The 18,737-nt window shown below is 30.3% G+C and overlaps 1 protein-coding gene across 1 annotated transcript in view; it reads left to right on the forward strand.

The window, feature by feature from the left end:
• Dnajc1 (DnaJ heat shock protein family (Hsp40) member C1) overlaps positions 1-18,737 on the forward strand; it is a 210,355-nt gene that overhangs the window by 48,755 nt on the left and 142,863 nt on the right. The gene's annotated exons all lie outside the window — the stretch shown is intronic.

Raw genomic sequence — 18,737 nt, forward strand, 5'->3', positions numbered from 1 at the left:
TTGTTAAGATAAATAGTTCATTGCTTGATGTAAATAAAAGACATCCAGACATATTTTTTTAAAAAATTTCTAGTTATGCTTGAATTGTTCATGAGACAGATCTAATGTTTGAAGGAAAACATTCACTAGTAGTCATTGGTTTTCTAAATATCTCTAAATATGTGAGAAGTTCATTATGCCACCATGTATGATTAGACTGATTATTATTTATATTTCTATGGCCAGAGTTGTATCAGTGTATACTAAAACACTTATCCTATTCCATAGGGCATGAAAGTTTAGAAACTTTTTAACAAATTTAATTATGTGAGGTAATATATGTTAATTAGTTTGATTTGGTGAATATTTCATAATGTATATACGTGTATCAGAATCAACTTATCAGTTGGGCATGGTGTCATACATCTATAATCCCAGTCACTTAGGAGGCTGAGGCAGGAGGATCACAAGTTCAAGGCCAGCCTCAGCAATTTAGCCAGGCCCTAAGCAATTTATTGAGACCCTGTCTCAAACAAACAAACAAACAAACAAACAAACAAAACAAACAAAAAGTCAAGCCAAAGTATCAAGTTTGCAACTTAGATATTACAGTGCTATAGTGTGTGTGTGTGTGTGTGTGTGTGTGTGTGTGTGTGTGTGTGTGTACTGGAGATTGAACTCAGGGGCATTCAACCACTAAGCCACATCCTTAACTCTTTTTTAAAAAATATTTTATTTAGAGACAGGGTCTTACTGAGTTGCTTAGTGCCTCGATTTTGCTGAGGCTAGCTTTGAACTTGCAATCCTCCTGCCTCAGCCTCCCAAGCCATTGGGATTACAGATGTGCTCTACAATGCCTGGTTTACAATACTATTAAACTGTCAATTATAACTCAATAAAGTTAGGAGGAAAGTCTAGAAGCTATTCTTTCAAACTTTAAGACATAAAATGTGGAAGAGAGATCATAAATATAGACAAATTAGGCAAAACATCTCCAGAAATATTTAGGATAAGAGTCTAAATTTTTTGGCTGATAATTTTATTTTTTAATCAGTGAACGTACTAATTGTGCCTGAGAAAATAATTTTAGTAATATTTTTATGGAAGTAACATAGCAGAAATCAAAGCAACTTTATATTCCATTGTGATCCATGTTTGAAAATAAACCTTTGGTCTGTCAACTTTAGATAGAGATGCTGACAAGGGAGGGAGTTTGTCAAGATCTACAAAGAAAAATATTCATCATGGAGCAATATTTGACAGGGTTGCAAGTATTTTCTTCTCACTTGATAAGTTTCAGATCCTTTATTATTAAGTGTTTATTAGTCTGTCTTATAAGGGAGAATTTCCTGTTTCTGTCTGCTTTCTAGTTTTAGTGCTATTTCTACATTATTGCTTTCAAAAAGAAATCTCATATTTTAATACTTATTCAGAAACATGAAATTTTTGTTGTTTTTTTTTACTACTGACCTCCTTTAAACAACTTAGTAAAGGAGGAAAATGAGAATATCAATTTATTAAATAACTTTTAGAATGATAAAATTTGAAGAGCAACAATGGGGAAAAGGATGTATTGTCTTAAGGGCACCAAGGAAAATAACCTTAACTCTAGAAATTCTATACAAAGTGAATCTGTCTTTCAAGAAAGAAAACAAAGACATTTCCAGATAAATAACAAAAACAGAGTTAATAAGATACAGTTTCTTTTTGAAGCACATACCAAGGCTAAACTTCAAGAAGAAGGAAAGTGATTGTCATAGGGAAAGACTGAGATGCAAGATGGAAAAATTAGTATAATGATAATTACATAAGTAAATCCTAAGCAAACTTGACTGTATAAGAGAAATATCTGATTTTTTGAAAAGGGCAAATAGGATAAAACTAAAAGTTTGGGTGACAGCAGTATATAAGTTTGGAGGAAGTGATCAGAGTTCAGGTTATTTTAAGGTTCTTATAGTTTAAAGAGGAGGAAGAAGATAATTAATTTTAGACTTTGTCAAATTTAATATGTATTTCAAACTAACTGGAGTAGCCATTAATAGAATAGAACCTGTAACTTCAAAATAAGTATGATGGGAAGTAGGGGAAAGAATGTATGAAGAAATAGTTAAAAGAACACTTATGAAATAAAGAAAACAAAAAGGAAGAAAAGAAAGAAAGAAAGAGAGAAAGGAAGAAAAAAGAAAGAAATATAAAAGGCCAGGATCAGATGTATTAATAAACCACTTTAAATGTACAAAATCATCTTGTTAAAGACAAAAGTTAACAAAATTTTTAAAAAATGGCAAACAAAGATATATGCTGTTTTTAAGAGAAACACCCAAGATATAAAGATTTAAAAAGAATAGAAGTTAATGGATGGAAATAAATTCATGAGACTGGACCCACCCAGTACTCGGAAGTAAAGCACAAACTGTCCTGCTCAATAGCACTTCTTATACATTGTTGAGTTTACAGTTATGTGAAGCATATTTTTAGACAGTAGTTATCTTTAATAGCTCTAGTTAGTGAGAGACATTAATGTGTTTTGCTTCTTGTAAGTGTATTTGAAAATTTGTTTAAATTGACTTTTACCTGTGTATATGCTGTGTGTTGTCTTAGGATAATCAGGAAGAACCAGAAAAAAATGGGTTTTGGGAGCAAGTAGAATATAGTTTGGCCACTTGAACAAAACTGAAATATCTTACCAATGGATTGCACTTCATGACATACAGAATTAAAGACCCTCTGATTCTAATTCCTGTATGAGTTTAAACAATAGTTACTTAAAACAAGAAACTAAAGGAAGAAGCCAGGTATGGCGATGGTGCCTGCCTATAATCCTAGCCGCTCATGAGGATGAGACGGGAAGATTGTGAGTTCAAAGCCAACCTCAGCAATTTAGCGAGGCCCTACGCAACTCAGTAAAATCCTGTCTGTAAATAAAATATAAAAAAGGCTGGGGTTATGGCTCAGTAGTTAAGTGCTCCTGAGTACCATAAATAAATAAATAAATAAATAAATAAGGTCCTTCATTAATATGTACAATTTTCATGTTTTATGTATTAATTAAAACAATTTTTTAATTGAAGGAAAATTTACTAGAGAGAGAAAATTGCATTGGAAATTAGAAGTCTTGCTTTATCAATCATTATATAATATTTTTCAGTACATAATTTTGTCATCTATTAAAATGAATAAGGAAACTTGAATTTAAATGAAACTTTAAACTTTACAGAAATAGTAATAATGATTTTCAATGATAAATTAAACATAGCAAAGGGGGGGAGTCAGTAATAAAGTAACAGGCTTTAATTATATTAGATGGATAGAATAGACTTTTAGAGTAAAAATAAAGCCCTTTCTAATTCTAAAGGTTTAAGAAGTAGACAGTCTTATATCAATAGTCTGATATTAGTATTTAGAATCATTTACTATTCATTAATTTAATAATTATTTAGTGATTACTCAATATGTGCCTGTCATGACTTTAGGGACACAGCACTAAACAAAACAGTTTAAAATTCCTGCCTCTGTGGTGTTTACATTCTACTGGAAGAGATTAAAAATCTGTGGAACATATATTAACCAGATAGTTCAAATTCTATAGAGAAACACATAGTGGAAGAGTGTAATAGGGATGTTTTGGGGGAAAGACTGCAGTTTTAGGTGGGGGTAGATGGGAAAGTCCTCACAGAGTGATTGATATTTGAACAAAAACAATGGAGAGGATGTGAATCATGAATATAAGTGGAAAGACCATTTCAGGCAGAGGGATCAACAAATGCAAAGGCTCTGAGCATGCCTATGGCCAGTGTGTTCAAGAAACATCAAGGAGGAGGCATGAATGTGGAGAAAGCCAGAGGAATTGTAGTTGGGGATGAGTTCAGAGATAATGAGACATCAGGTCCCTGTGACATCATAGGACATTTTGAGGATTTTGGAGGTTTGGATGTGATTGTAAGGACTTTGATTTTTTTAAAAAAAATTATGTTAAAATGTATATAACAAGAAATTGTCATTTTTAAACATCTTTAGGATTAGAACTCATTGGCATTAAGTACATTCACAATGTTACACAACTATCACCATGATTTTTTTCCCAAAACTTTTCCATAACCCCATACTGAAAGTCTGTCTCCCATTCCCTCTCCTGGTAAACTAATAACTTCTATTCTACTTTCTATCTATGAATTTGCCTGTTTTAATATTTCATATAAGTGAAATTGTACAATGTTTGTTTTTTTGTATCTAGCTTATTTTACTCAATGTTTTCGCGGTTCATTCATGTGGTAGAACATATAGTATTTCAATCCTTTTTATGACTGGAATCTATTTTATGTATATAACACTTTTATTTATCCATTTATCTATTGATAACAATTATGGTTGTTTTCACCTTTGGCTATTGTGAATATTGCAGCTATGAACATTGATGTACAAGTTTCACTTGAGTCCTTCCTTTCAATTCTTCTTGTTCTTGTTTCATGTTCTTCTTCTTTTTTTTTTCCTTATTTTTATTTTTGCAGTACTGGAGGTCCTTGCATTTCCTAGACAAGTGTTGTATCACTGAGCTACATCACTACCCCTTTCTAAATTTTATTTTGAGATAGGGTCTTGCTAAGTTGCCTAGGCTGGCTTTGAACTAGTAATCATCTTGCTTCAGCCTCCCAAGTAGTGTGTGCCACTGATTGGCCTTGCTTTCATTTCTTTTGGGTGTATACCTAGAAGTAGAATTGCTAAATCATGTGTTAATGAAATGTTTTAACCTTTTGAGTAAATGTCCTTCTGTTTTCCACATCAGTATTATCATTTTATTTTTCCACCAGTAATGCATAAACTTTTCAAATTTTTCCACATCCTCACAAACATTTGTTATTTTCTACTTTTTAAAATATAACCATCATAGGTATGAAGTGGTAGTTTTGGTTTGCATTTTCCTAATGATTAATGTTGAGTATCTTTTCACATACTTAATAGCCATTTGTGTATCTTCTTTGAAGAGTGTTATTCAGTCCTTTGCCTGTTTTAAAATTGGATTATTTGTCTCCTTGTTGTTAGAGTTCTTGATACATTCAGGATATTGACTCCTTATTATATGGTTTACAGATATTTTCACCCTTCTGCTCTTGTTTTCTTGGTAGTGTCCTTTCATGTTGTTTTCTGTGTCTTGTGTTTTTGTTCCTCATTGTCTCTATTACTGTCTGTTTTTTTGGTTTTTGTTTGTTTGCTTTTGGTGGTGTAGGGGATTGAAGCCCGCACTTTTGTATTTGCTTGATGAGTACTTTACCACTGAACTACACTTCTAGCCATTTAGTTGTTGTTGTTTTATAGTATATCATTATGATTCCTTTTTCTTTCTTGTTTAATATCTATTTTAGTTATATTCTAAGTGGTTACCTAGTGTAATAAGTTAAATTAGGTTGTTATAAGTTGAAGGTATTAATTGTAATTCCAAAGATACCCACACTAAGGACTTTACTTTGGCTTTTGATCTGAGTAAAATGGAAAACTATTGGAGGCTTTTGACTGGATCTTTTTTTCCTCTTAGTCTGGCTGCTATGCTAAAAATAGACTACAGAAGGTAGATGCCAAGCTGGGGCAGAAGTTGTGAAATATATTTTATAATGAACCAGGCAAAAAATTATGGTGGCTTAAAACAAATACTGATAATGACACATGGTATTACTGGTAATTGTGTTCAGATTCAGAGTATACTTTTAAAGGAAAAATGAACAGGATTTGCTAATGAATTTTGTGTGGACTATGAAAGAAAGACAAGTTAAGGGTTATGCGAAAGATTTTTGGAAGATGAATTTGCATTTACAGGTGGAATTCCAACTTTAGGATACATGTGTATTAAATGCACTCCTTATCAATATTTTTAAAAATGTATTCCACATTTAGGAAAATTGAAGCATCTCAAAGATATGATATGTTCATTTTCTTATAAATAAATTTTAGAAAGAATTTTAACAGCAAAAGTTTTCTGCCAAAAAAATAAAAGATTTTGGGGCTGGGGTTTTGGCTCAGCAATAGAGCACTCGCCTAACACGTGTGAGGCATTGGGTTAGATCCTCAGCACCACATAAAAATAAATAAGTAAATAAAGGTATTAAAAAATAATAAAATAGATATTTTTTAAAAATAAATAAATAAAAGATTTTTTTGCTATTAAATCTTACATTGAGTAAAATCTATTTCACAACTTCAGAAAAAATTTATTCCTTCCACTTATATGAAGTGTCTAGAAAATGTAAATCTCTACAGAACATAATGAGAAATATGTGAAAAACAACTCACTTCATAAGTGTAGCTGACATATTCATGTCAAAAAGAAAAAGTTTTCCTAAAATTTGGCTTTTAAAAAGCATAGTAAACCTGGACATGGTGGTACATGCCAGTAATCCCAGCAAATCAGGAGGCTGAGGCAGATCTCAAGTTCAAGGCCAGCCTCAGCAATTTATTGATTCCTTGTCTCAATAGGGCTGGGTATGTAGCTCAGTTGGTAGAGTGCTTGCCTCATATGCACAAGGTACGATTTTGGGGCTCGATCCCCAGTACTAGGGGAAGGAAAAAATGCTTGGTCAATTTACTGAGTTTCATCACCAGCATTGTAAACAAATACAAGGAAGAAGAAAAGAAAAATGTTAAATATAATACGAAAATATTTAAAGTAAAAGGTGATACTCTCCTACTTTATCCTCAGTCCCATTTCCAGAGGTGACTGTTTTTAAAGTTTCATGAAATATATGGATCTTTATTATTTTCAAATTAACCTATATAAACTTGCATTATCAACTTCGTACCATGTGGTTTCGAATCATCATACATTATTCACTTAATTATAAGACATGGTATTACTGTTCTGAACCATCCATATATGTATATATTTCTGTGTTGCAGTAAATAATTTTAAATTGAAAAAAACTAGTTTCAGGTAAGTTGTTCATCATTTTCTTCTGCAATGTTATAAAATTGATATCTTATCTCATTGATTCTCAGCTGAGGGCAGTTCTCTCTCCCCTAGGGATATTTGACAGTGGAGACACTTGTCTGGAGACATTTTTGGTTATCCCAACTGGAGATAACCAAGATAACCTTTATGCTTCAGTTTCCTAACCTATTTAATAATAGTAGCACCTATTTTATAAGGTCGTTGAGAGACATATTAATAAAACCATACATATGAAGGACTTAGAATAATGCTTGAAACATAGTAGGGATTTGGGCTGTTATTGTAATATTGTTAATTTAGCAGGAAATCCAGACCTGTAATCAAAACTACAATTTTTTTTCAGTTTTTTTCTGTGATAAACAAATTTCTCATAAATAAAATCTAATCAAAAGAATGAAATGAGATCAGTCTGAGATTCCTGTTACAAATATATTAATAAAATTGGCCTATTAATAAATGTTTGTTAGAAATTTGGGGAAATTTTTAAAAAATGATATGACTTACCAAGTTAACTCTATATTCCTATATGTATTTCTTATGTAAATTATTTTATTTAATATTTAAAAATTATAGCTTAAGTTATAGTATAGCAGTATTCCTTGAACTGAGACATTATTTCATTGGTGTTTTCTCCTAAGTTCTGTAGTGGAAGTTTTATTTTTTGAAAGTCCTAACTCTGGGAACATAATTCAGGAAATAACTTTTCATATAAAAGAGAAAGATATTAAGTAATTTTTATTTGAATTGAAATCCCACCTTGCTTTTTAATTGTTAATTTTTGTTTTTTGTCCTTTCCTCAGTGTTAAAATCCTTATTCTGATGTTTTCCTAGGCCAATGAAGACGTTTTGAGGAAACATTGTTACAACTACATCCTAAGGGTAGAATAAGAGTGTTCAATTTATTAAATTCTAGGTTATTTGTATAAGGAATAAAAAATGCTTATTAGTCACATCATAGTTTTTATTTTCTCTTTTAATAACTGCTGTATTTTAAAATTTGTTAATCTTAGCTGTGTTTCTTACCAATATCCTTATCAGTGCAGTAGTTCATGAAAACACATCATTAACTTAATAGGTTTAATTCAAAGTATTTTCATATATCTTCCAAATATAAAAATACCAAACAACAGTTTCAGATTAAAAGGCAACATATAATGCTACTGTTTTCTAAACAAATACAACTTTATTGTTTCCACAATTTTTCTAAGACAATAAGTGGCATAGGAGAAAAATACAAATCCATTTCTTGAACTTAAAAAAGAAGGTGGATAAGTGATTTAAAAAACACATGGATTTCTTTTCCTGTCTTTCTTTGCTTTCTTTCCTCTTTTTTTAGGTTCAGTTTTAGTTTTTACCACTTGATGGCAGTGATGGAGCTAGAGCTACCCCAAGAAGGTTAGGGCAAGAACTCATTATGAATAACAAAAGGGAAGGTACAAAGGAAATCACTGACATTTTAATATTATTCACATTTCTAGGTGATATTACTTATATTGCAAGTGACAGTAATAGGGAGAAAAGCCTCTAGATGGAGCTTCAGTACTTTCTAAGGGAGAACATTTGCTCTCTTTCTAAATTCATGCTTTATATTATTTTACATAATATATTGAATCCAAATGGATGTCTTACAAGATAATATTTAAGGATGAATTTATGTCAATTGTAATTAGGGAAATTAATTCACCATATCTACTAATAATTTGAAAAAATGGCTATTTAATGTCTTAAATTTCTATTTCATTACTATTAATATTTGTTGAAAAAGTATGTTAAAGTGTTATTCAAATGTTTTTATCTAGTATGAAAATGAGCTTGCATATCTAAAAACTTAGTAAAAGGCATTTTATTAATAAGATATCAGGTGCTTAAATTAATATTGCTTTATAATTAAACAAAAGTATATTTTTTATTAAAGTTCTAATTTTCTTTTCACATTTTACTTATAAGACCATTGTATTTCAACTTCTGATAGTTTATTAGAATTACATATATATATATGATTGATATTGCCACATAATTAAAACCATCTGTTATAATCAATAGTAATTAAAAAATAGGCTTGTTTAATTATGGGGCAATATCAATTTTAAGCACTTGATTTTGTATTAATAAAATGTCCTTTACTAATGTCATATATTAGCTCATTTTATGTGAATTATATATATATAGATATATATGGATACCTATATATCTCTATATATAAACTACAGGTATATACATGGTATATGTCTATATATTTATACATACACTTAGTTTTGAATTGAATTTGAATTTTATAATGACAAATGTATATAGAGTCAAGTTCTTTAGTTCTTTATTAGTAAGGTGGTTGTCAGAAAAGAACATATTGATGTTAAACTTGTTAACAGGAACTTTGATTTTAGGTTTAATTTAGGTTTGACTTTAATTTCGGTTTTTAAAAATGATAGTCTTAACTGTAAGAGGTTATTAGTTTGAATAATTATAGTTAAAATAAAAATGTAGTATTTTTCACATTTATACTGGATATTATAGTGTAAGTTTGGTAATCTAAATGCAGTTGTTTTTCATTAAACTAAATGATGATTTTCTCAATAAATTTGTTGGTAGATACTTCTTTACAAATAAGAGACTTTAGGATTTGGGGATTTATGTAAACATCTGAATAAAGTTAGCCATTACTCTATTATCTTGTGTTGCCTTTAGACTGGAAAATGGTGATATTACTTGAGTCGTTTAGAGTTAGCTTAGATATCTAACAAATCAGTAAAAGATATTTTATAAATAGGAAATCAGGTAAAATCAGTATTGCACTATAAGAAAATATACTGTCATTGTTATACCTGTTATTATTCAATGTTTCAGTTCTTAAAACAAATATTTTTCCAATTTGGTTCTCTAATTTTTAAAAATATTAACTGAAAGCCTTAGGAATTTTTACAAAAATCTTATTTTAAATAAAAAAGAACACACATGCATATATTCCTACTCTCATTATAAATGTTTTCCTTTTATAGTCACAATCCATTATTGTATATTGAAGGAAAGTTATTATTTCTATTAGGAGAAAATATTAATGTTCTCAGTGCACTGTTGATTTTAGTGTATTTCTTTTATGGATAACTAGAAAACTTGAAACAATAATAGTAAACTTTCTAATATACTATTATTTAGGTTAATTTTAATATCTCAAACCATTTCAGTGAATATGTGGCTATTTTATAATTTATATTTATAGGACTCAAAATATGGGAAGGAAATATCGGATAATATTTGATTTGGAATTGACATTAGATAATAATTGTTTTATGTTGAAAAAGAATGTATAACTGGAAAATCATATGAAAAATGGCTTGCAGTGGTTTTACTTTCTTCAATTTCTTGAATAATGATGATTTTACTTTTTCTTACTCTATTTGAGACAGAAAGCTCATTGAAATAGAATAGTTGCCATAACTTTTTATAATTACATGTAATGATAGAGTTAGAAACAGTTGATTTTCTTTCTTTGGCTAAGCAAATATGGTACAGATTCATTTCAGGATATGTATAGAATCAGCTAAATTTGCAGCATAATTTGGTTGTTAATCACCTCAGTAGTAACAATCTCACAGAACACCATGTGTTCTTTTATTTGTTTTTTTATCTAATACAAGTTATTTGAAATTCAGCAAGAAGGGAACACATTTTAGAAACATCTCATAAATGTTCAAGTGTTCTTTTGTTTTTAATATCTTGTAAAGTAATATAATTGCATCAAATTAGTTTTCAATTGTGTAATGAAATGAACTTGAAAAGATATAGTTTGGTTTTCAGAATAGGAAAACTCCAAATCAAGAGACTGTTAGGTTACTATAAAGATCTATAAATATTAACTTTATAATAGTAGTCACAAATGAAATAAATTCTTTTAAAGTGGTTCTGGTTAAGTTTCAACCAAAATTGTTGACTTGAGGAATCTCTTGACATTTTCCCATTTCCCTGAAGCATTTGTTCTATGAATGGTTTATATACCAGGTTAATTTTACATGTTAAACTATTTTTTTTGGTTTTATTTTTTAAGCCATTTTTTAAGGAAAAAGATGAAGTGATGTAAATATTAGAACTGTAGGACTATTGTTTGCAATAGTAGTACAGGCTCAAAATTGTCTTTAGGCCAGATGCAGTGGCACAGGACTGTAATTCTAGCTATTCAGGAGCCTTGAGACGGGAAGATTGCAAATTCAAAGCCTGTGTAAGCAATTTAGTGACACCCTGTCTTGAAAACTAAAAAGGGCCAGAAATATAGCTCAGTGGTGCCCCTGGATTCAATCCTCAGGACTGCAAAATAAATCAAACAAACAAAAATAAATAAATAAATACTCTCTTTAATTTGGTGGTAGAAAAACAACTCTTTTTCTGTCATTTAGATTGTTAGATTGTATTTTCTCCTTTTTAACCCATATGTAGGCATTATATAGTACTATCACTAGCATTTAAAGCTGTTTGGATACTGTTTAAATCTTGCTGCCAGTAGTCACAAAACTGCAGTGAAACATTTCTAAAGATTAACACTTCCAGTTACATTTAAAGTATTTATGCTCACTTTCAATCTTAATACTATAAACATCATCATTAGCAGTATATTTTATCAGTGTTATTAAGACAAAATAACCAAGTAGAGAAGAACTATCAAAGTTCTCATTTCTTTCAGTAAACTAGGTTTGAAATAAATTTTCCTGAAATGTAATCTAGTTAACAGATTTTATTAAACTGTATGTTGAAGGTGTAATAAACACAAGGAAATCTGTAACAGTTATTATAGTTCTTAACAAAGATCTGTTTTGTCAAAACATTTTATTATACTAGAAAAAAAGTACATTGTAACAGCTCCTGCTGTTAATACAGACTATGAACAGTACAGATTACATTTGTCAGTTCTTAAAATATATCTGGATAACTTTACACCCCATTAGTTAGTTCAGATATAATTTTCAATATGTCTTCAAGTTTGGTTTTACACTATTGGATAGTTTTTACTAATATCTGAAATATAATCAGAATAGCAGCTGGGAAAACAGTTTGGCTATCTAGTTATTTTGTTTTTCAATAAAAATTTTATTTTTTATTATTTTTATTCTAGCACTTTAAAAATTACAGTGTTAATCTTACACTAAAATAATTCTACCATTAAGCTACTTAGATAGCTATTGAAATACTTTTAGAAAGCTTATTTTCTTTTGAAAAACATCTTTTTTTATGAAGTTGTATGACAGTGATCTCCTGGGATTGTTTCTTACTCTGAATCCATCCCTAGTCCCTAAAATTTTCATCATTAAATCAGATAAAAAAGTAACTATTTCTCTAGTAGGACCATGACTTTTTAAATTAAAAGGCAAACTATATCAATGAATAAACAATCTGAATTTGGTCTTCGGTGTCCTTTTAATTTTTATGAATGTGAATAATGCTCTATGAAAGGCCATGTTAGTGTAAATGTAGATGAAATTTTAATAGTAAAGGTACTTTAGTTTACTTCTAAATGTAAATTTTATGTTAGTATTTTTAAGTAAAATAACCCTAATTTATGAAACATTTATTTAAATATAAATGCAGAGGCTGCGGTTGTGGCTCAATGGTAGAGTGCTTGCCTAGCATGCATAAGGCACTGGGTTCGATCCTCAGCACCACATAAATGTAATATAAAGATATTGTGTCCACCTAACTTAAAAAATAAATATTAAAAATAAATAAATACAAATAAATGTAGATGTGGTAGTCTATAAAAATTGTAATTGTGTGAACATCTCCAAATTCATTGATAGTTTTAAAAAGTTAATTCATACTGAAGTTATTAATAGTTTGCTAGTGAAGGTTAACTAAATAATGTCATGTGAGACAAGTACATATAAAGTCTATAGAGTATACATATATATGAATATAATTATAACAAAATTATCTTAGATTTTTTTGGGGTGTGTGTGTACTGGGAATTGAACTCAGGGGCACTCAGTCACTGAGCCACATCCCAGCCCTATTTTATATTTTATTTAGAGACAGGATCTCTCTGAGTTGCTTAGCACCTCACATTTACCAAGACTGGATTTGAATTTACAATCCTCCTTCCTCAGCCTCCTGAGCCCCTGAGATTACAGATGTGTACCACCGAGCCTGGCCTTAGATTTTTATTAAATATTTGAACCAATATTTTTATGTGTCTTTTGTAGTCATTTTATTTCCTTTTGGTTTTGACACTCAGTATCTTGAGAATGCAATTTTGTATAGAAAATGAATTCGTAAGCTCACTTTGAATCTCATCTATTCTAGGATAAAAAAGTGTGTCTTTAAAAAACTTTTCATGTGCTGGTAATGTTTATTTAGAGTATTTTCTTATTTCTAAATATGTAATTAGTGAAGAGGTAATGTATTACCTGAATGTAAAGAATCTAGTGACATATGCTTTATGAATTACCCTAAAAGTTATTTTTTATAGACTAGTATAAATACTATATTTAAAAATAATTAACCTTGTAAGTGTGATGTTTTGATATGAAGAGCCATAATGTAAATAAACCCTTTTACACCAAAAATTTTTAATATGTAAGAGCTTGCTTATAAATTATTGTCAATACTTCAGTAATGATTTCTTGAACACTTCATGACAACTCATAAAATTATATGGTTTAGAATAATAAGAATTAAAATGCATAATGAAATTAAAATTGATCAGTAAATAAATATAAGCATTAGGGTACCTTGTATAAGTCATGACCCTTAGGGTTTGTTCAGAGTCTTTAAGTGTGGTGAGGGGCATTTAAATTTAGATATCCTGACATTTGATATAAACCAATAGAGCCAGATTTCTTATTTTAATGACTAAATGTTTTAGAAAACTTGCTCTTCTCCACTTAAAGTAGTCATGTTGTAAAAGGACTTCCAGAGTAAAGAATTAAGGAAACTTTCTGATCAAAATTTCTAACTTTTTGATCATGGGTACTATTCATGTATGTGATTCTCTCTGATTTATTGTATACAGATGATTATTATATATATTACAATTACAGTGTATGCGTATGATTATATTGAGACTTTTAAAGGAAAGTCTTTTTGTTATTAATGTCATTTCTCATTTAACCTTTAAAAATTAATTTGTCTTGATTTTAACTATTTGCATAAAATTGTCTGAATAGAGTTCCATGCAAAAATCATGTAGCCTTACAGAACTGTACATGTTACAATTAGTGAAATAAGCCTCAATTATTCAGATAAAGAACTATAGATGTAATTGATAGTTTTGTTAGCTTATTAATTAAGTTGTTTTCCAAGTAATTGTTATTTTAACCAGTGATATCCAAAGATTTGTTTTGTTTTCATCTTAAGCTCCAGTTTAAGAATAGATTTGTTCTGGATCAGGGTGAAAGTGTGTTTAACTTTTGAAAAATAGTTTGATTTCTAATGTCATTATTCAAAGAAATGGGATATAATAAGAATACTACTTAGTACTAACCAGTTCTTTTTCCTTGTCAGCTTTCAGTCTTTAATATTCAAGTTATCTGTGAGACATTCTACATATTTATTACTTTTTAAGGTTGCAGAAACTATTGCCCAAAATAGTTCTAGAATAAAGTAAATGACCAAATATTGAATCTAAAAAGCATTTGGATATAATATCACATGGATCTTCAAATCAGTTTGATGGAAATCAATTTGCAAAATTTCTAATTCCAGTGATTGTGTTCAGTGACCTTTAGGCACATTAGGAATCCAAAGTTTAATAACAACCTAAGACAAATTTAAAGCTCCCATTCTTTAAAATACACATTACTAATCTCAGCTTCATTGTCATACCTTCCAATTGGAGACTTTGATCTTAATAAAACATATCTTCCGATGCGTAGTTCAAACAAATTGTATCTCTCCTAGCAGGAGGTCAGACTTTATCAATTACATTGGAAGCAATATATTTTTAATTCTTTGCTTACCTACAGTATTTAAAAGATTTTAATTTGAATGCATATTTTGACTAAATCTTTCTGTCTACTGCAAAACTAACAGAACAGAAAGAAGATTACAGAAAGGGAAGTGAAATATCCCTAAGAATGAAGGTTCAAATTTTTTTCCTTCATGTTACATTTGTGTTAGAATCAGGAATAGATTGTTGAAATAATTTCTGGATGTATTTGAATGTAGTCTCTCTTTTTCTTTTTTTAATGCCTTTTTTTAAAGGCATTAAATCAATGCCTTTAATTGGTTTGATAAATGATTTTAAATCATTTCCAGATTTAAAGGGTTATGTTCTATACTATTTTGAATTCCCTGTGCTTTGGTAAAGTGATTACTTTCTAATACCAAACTAGATAAACTACTTCTCTAAATCTTCATGATTGCCTTGGTAATTGGGAGAGTTAAGAGAAATGCACTTTCATGAAACATAGTCTACTTTTAATTTAGTTGTATATTTGTGTGCTGTTTTGCATGATGAACCATTTTAGGACAGGGTTAATTTTATTCAAACGTACTCTAGTTTTTGCTTAAATAATTGTTCCATGCTACAAGTGTTCTCAGTCCAAATATCATATAATTTTATCCTGTAGTTGTCTACAAAGGCAAAAATATGTATTGATCATCAAGAATAGATTTTAACTGACATTTGGTAATTTCTATTGCATGTTCCTTATTCAGAGTTATTTGTACTTCAGAATTTAGTTGGGTAGGACAATTAAAATGATATTAATTGAACTTTTTTGTTAATTATTATATTTATTTATGATCACATAGGATGATAACCTGATTATATACTACTTTCATAACCTCTTTAGCTTTTCTCCTTGAACCAGCTAAATTCCAATTTTAAGTACATCTTTGTAATACATGCTTCAAAATTATTTAATGACCATTGCATTAAATCATTTTTGTAAGGTTGAAATATAGACTTTTTGGACATCATTCATTGCAATGGCCTTTTTAAAAAATATTTATTTTTAGTTGTAGTTGGACACAATACCTTTATTTTATTTATTTTTATGTGGTGCTGAGGATCAAACCCAGGGCCTCACACTTGCTAGGCAAGCACTCTACCACTGAGCTACAACCCCAGACCTGATTGCAATGACCTTTTTAAAATCAACGTATTCCTTTTTTTTAAGAAACCAGAATTATTAAAATCTTCAACCTCCAGCAACTGAATATTTTAATTTTGTTTCCCAGATCACATCAAACTTCTAGTTAGGCTCATTTCTGTCTACAGATCACTGAGAAACTTCCTCCTTGTTTTTCATAGCCATTCTGCTTCAATTATTGCCAAAATCTCCTGAAACCATTCGGGCTATATACTCATCCTTTAAAACAGGTGGAACAAAATTTAGAATTTAATGACCTATATTTACTGCTGCTTCTGTGTGTATGTTGTGTCATTGTTGTTGTTTATTTGTAGTTTTTCTTTTTTCTGTGTGTGATTTCTGCAATGATATGCTTGCAAATTATTGCAAATAATTTGACTAAAATTTTTGTCAACAAGTCAAATGGAACAAGTATACTGAAGCAAAATCTCTCTCTCTCTCTCTCTCTCTCTCTCTCTCTCTCTCTCTCTCTCTCTCTCTCTCTCCCCTTCCCCCCCCACCTCTCCCTCTCTCTCTCTTTTAGAGTAAGAACAATCAAAAACTTTCTCAGACATAATGATCAGGAAAAAAATCTGTAAGCAGCTATTACATAGTAAAATTCCTCTAAAATTCATAGAAAAGATATTCAGTATTAAAGTACATACTGTTATTAATTTTTATATTGCTTGCTGATTGTCTTCTGAATTTGTGTTCATTAGACCTGTCTTATAACAGGGAAGAATTATTGCAAATCTTCTTTGTAGCTATACCCTTAAAATAAACTGCATAATCAAGAGGAAGAATAAAGCAGGCCTTTGTGTATCATGTCATCCATTTTATCTTTTAGAAGATCAGAAATGAGGCTTCTCTCCTTTTTTGTTTATGCAAGTTAAGGAAGAGTAGGAAAATCAACTACATAAGCCTGTGAAATAAAGCTGGTTGGCAGGAATATTTTGTTTAATTTGAATGTAATCTTTTTTTGTATTTTTATTTTGCTTTTTTTTAGAAGAGAGGTTGCTTAAATGCAAACATTATATATATATATTTATTATTATTATTATTATTATTATTATTATTATTATTATTATTATTATTATTATTTTGTACCAAGGATTGAATTCAGGGGCACTCAAACCACTGAGTCACATCCCTAGCTCTATTTTGTATTTTATTAGAGACAGGGTCTCCCCTAGTTGCCTTAGCGCCTCACCATTGCAAAGGCTGACTTTGAACTTGCCGTCCTCCTGTCTCAGCCTCCCGACCCACTGAGATTACAGGCATGCGCTATGGCACCCGGTTTATATATTTTATTTACTATTGAATTGTTGTCTCTTTTGTAAGGAGCTCATTTGAAGAGTCAAATCTACCAAAGTCATTTAAAAGATATGGAGTTTTCTAATGTAAGCATTTTATTGAAATGTGCAAATTTATTTATTCCGAAAAAAGGAAACCCAAAGCATACACTTGGATCATTTTCCTCAAGGGAATCCATCTGTGTAATCCCCAAATGAAGAAATACAATATTACCAGAAATCCTCTTATACCCACTTCCACTTATCCTCCTCCAAGGTAACTATTTTCCTGCCTTAATTGTACCTTTTTAAAAATGTGTATACACAGAATTTATAGAGTATATACTCTAGTTGCTTGGCTTTCTTTCTTTTCTTCCTCATGAAATCTATCCATGTTGTATAGAGCAAATGTTTACTCATGTTCGTTATTATGTATTTCATTATATGAATGTACCCTAATTTATTTATTCATCCTATTGTTGATGAACATTTAGATTGTTTCAGATTTGAGACTGTTGCCAGGTACAGTGATGAGCATATTGGTACAGGCCTGTAATCCCAGCTGCTCAGCAGGCTGAGGCAGGCAGACAGCAAGTTTAAGGCTAGTCACGTCAATTTAGCAAGACCCTGTCACAAAGTAAAACATAAAAAGGGCTGTGGATGTAGTTCAGTGGTAGAGCATCCCAGGGTTCAATCTCCAGAATTAAAACAAGAAGAACAACAACAAAGAAACAACAACAACAAAAGAAAACAAATTTGGGACAATTTTGAACAATGCTTCTATGAACATTCTTTCTTGTACATGTCTTTTGATGAGCATGTATATATTGATATCTTCAGATTTTTTTTCTTTTTGTTTGTTTTGTTTTGTTTTATTGTACTTGTGATTGAACCCAGGGGCCCTTTACCACTGAGGTACATCCATAGCTCCTTTTTATTCTGACACAGGGCTCACTAAGTTCTTAAGTCTGGCCTCAAATTTGAGACCCTCCCAACTCAGCCTTACAAGTTGCTGAGATGACAGGTGTGTGCCACTGTGCTCAGCATTTGTATGAATTTCTATTGGGTATATTCCTAGGAATGAAATTGCCCAATATAGGATTTGTGTATGTTCAGCTTTGGTAGATATTGAGCAGTTTTCAAATGGCCATACTAATTTATATTCTCTCCAGCAATGCATTGCTGTGGCAGTTGCTCTACATTCTTATTGACACTTGGTGATGTCTTTGTTATGAAGATGTAATCTTTGGGGCTTGGAGTGTAGCTAAGTGGTAGAGTGTTTGTTTAGCATGTATGATGAAGCACTGAGTTCAATATCCAGATCACTCCCCCCAAAAAATCCAGATAAAATATTTTATAAAATCTTTAATAGAAGATTTTAAAATCATCTATTTTGTCCATTCTGGTAGCTATGTAGTGATATCTAACTGTGGCTTCAATTTGCTCTTCAATGATAAGTGAAATTGAGTATTT

Source organism: Ictidomys tridecemlineatus, chromosome 10 (genome assembly GCF_052094955.1).
Source record: "Ictidomys tridecemlineatus isolate mIctTri1 chromosome 10, mIctTri1.hap1, whole genome shotgun sequence".
Classification (NCBI taxonomy): domain Eukaryota; kingdom Metazoa; phylum Chordata; class Mammalia; order Rodentia; family Sciuridae; genus Ictidomys; species Ictidomys tridecemlineatus.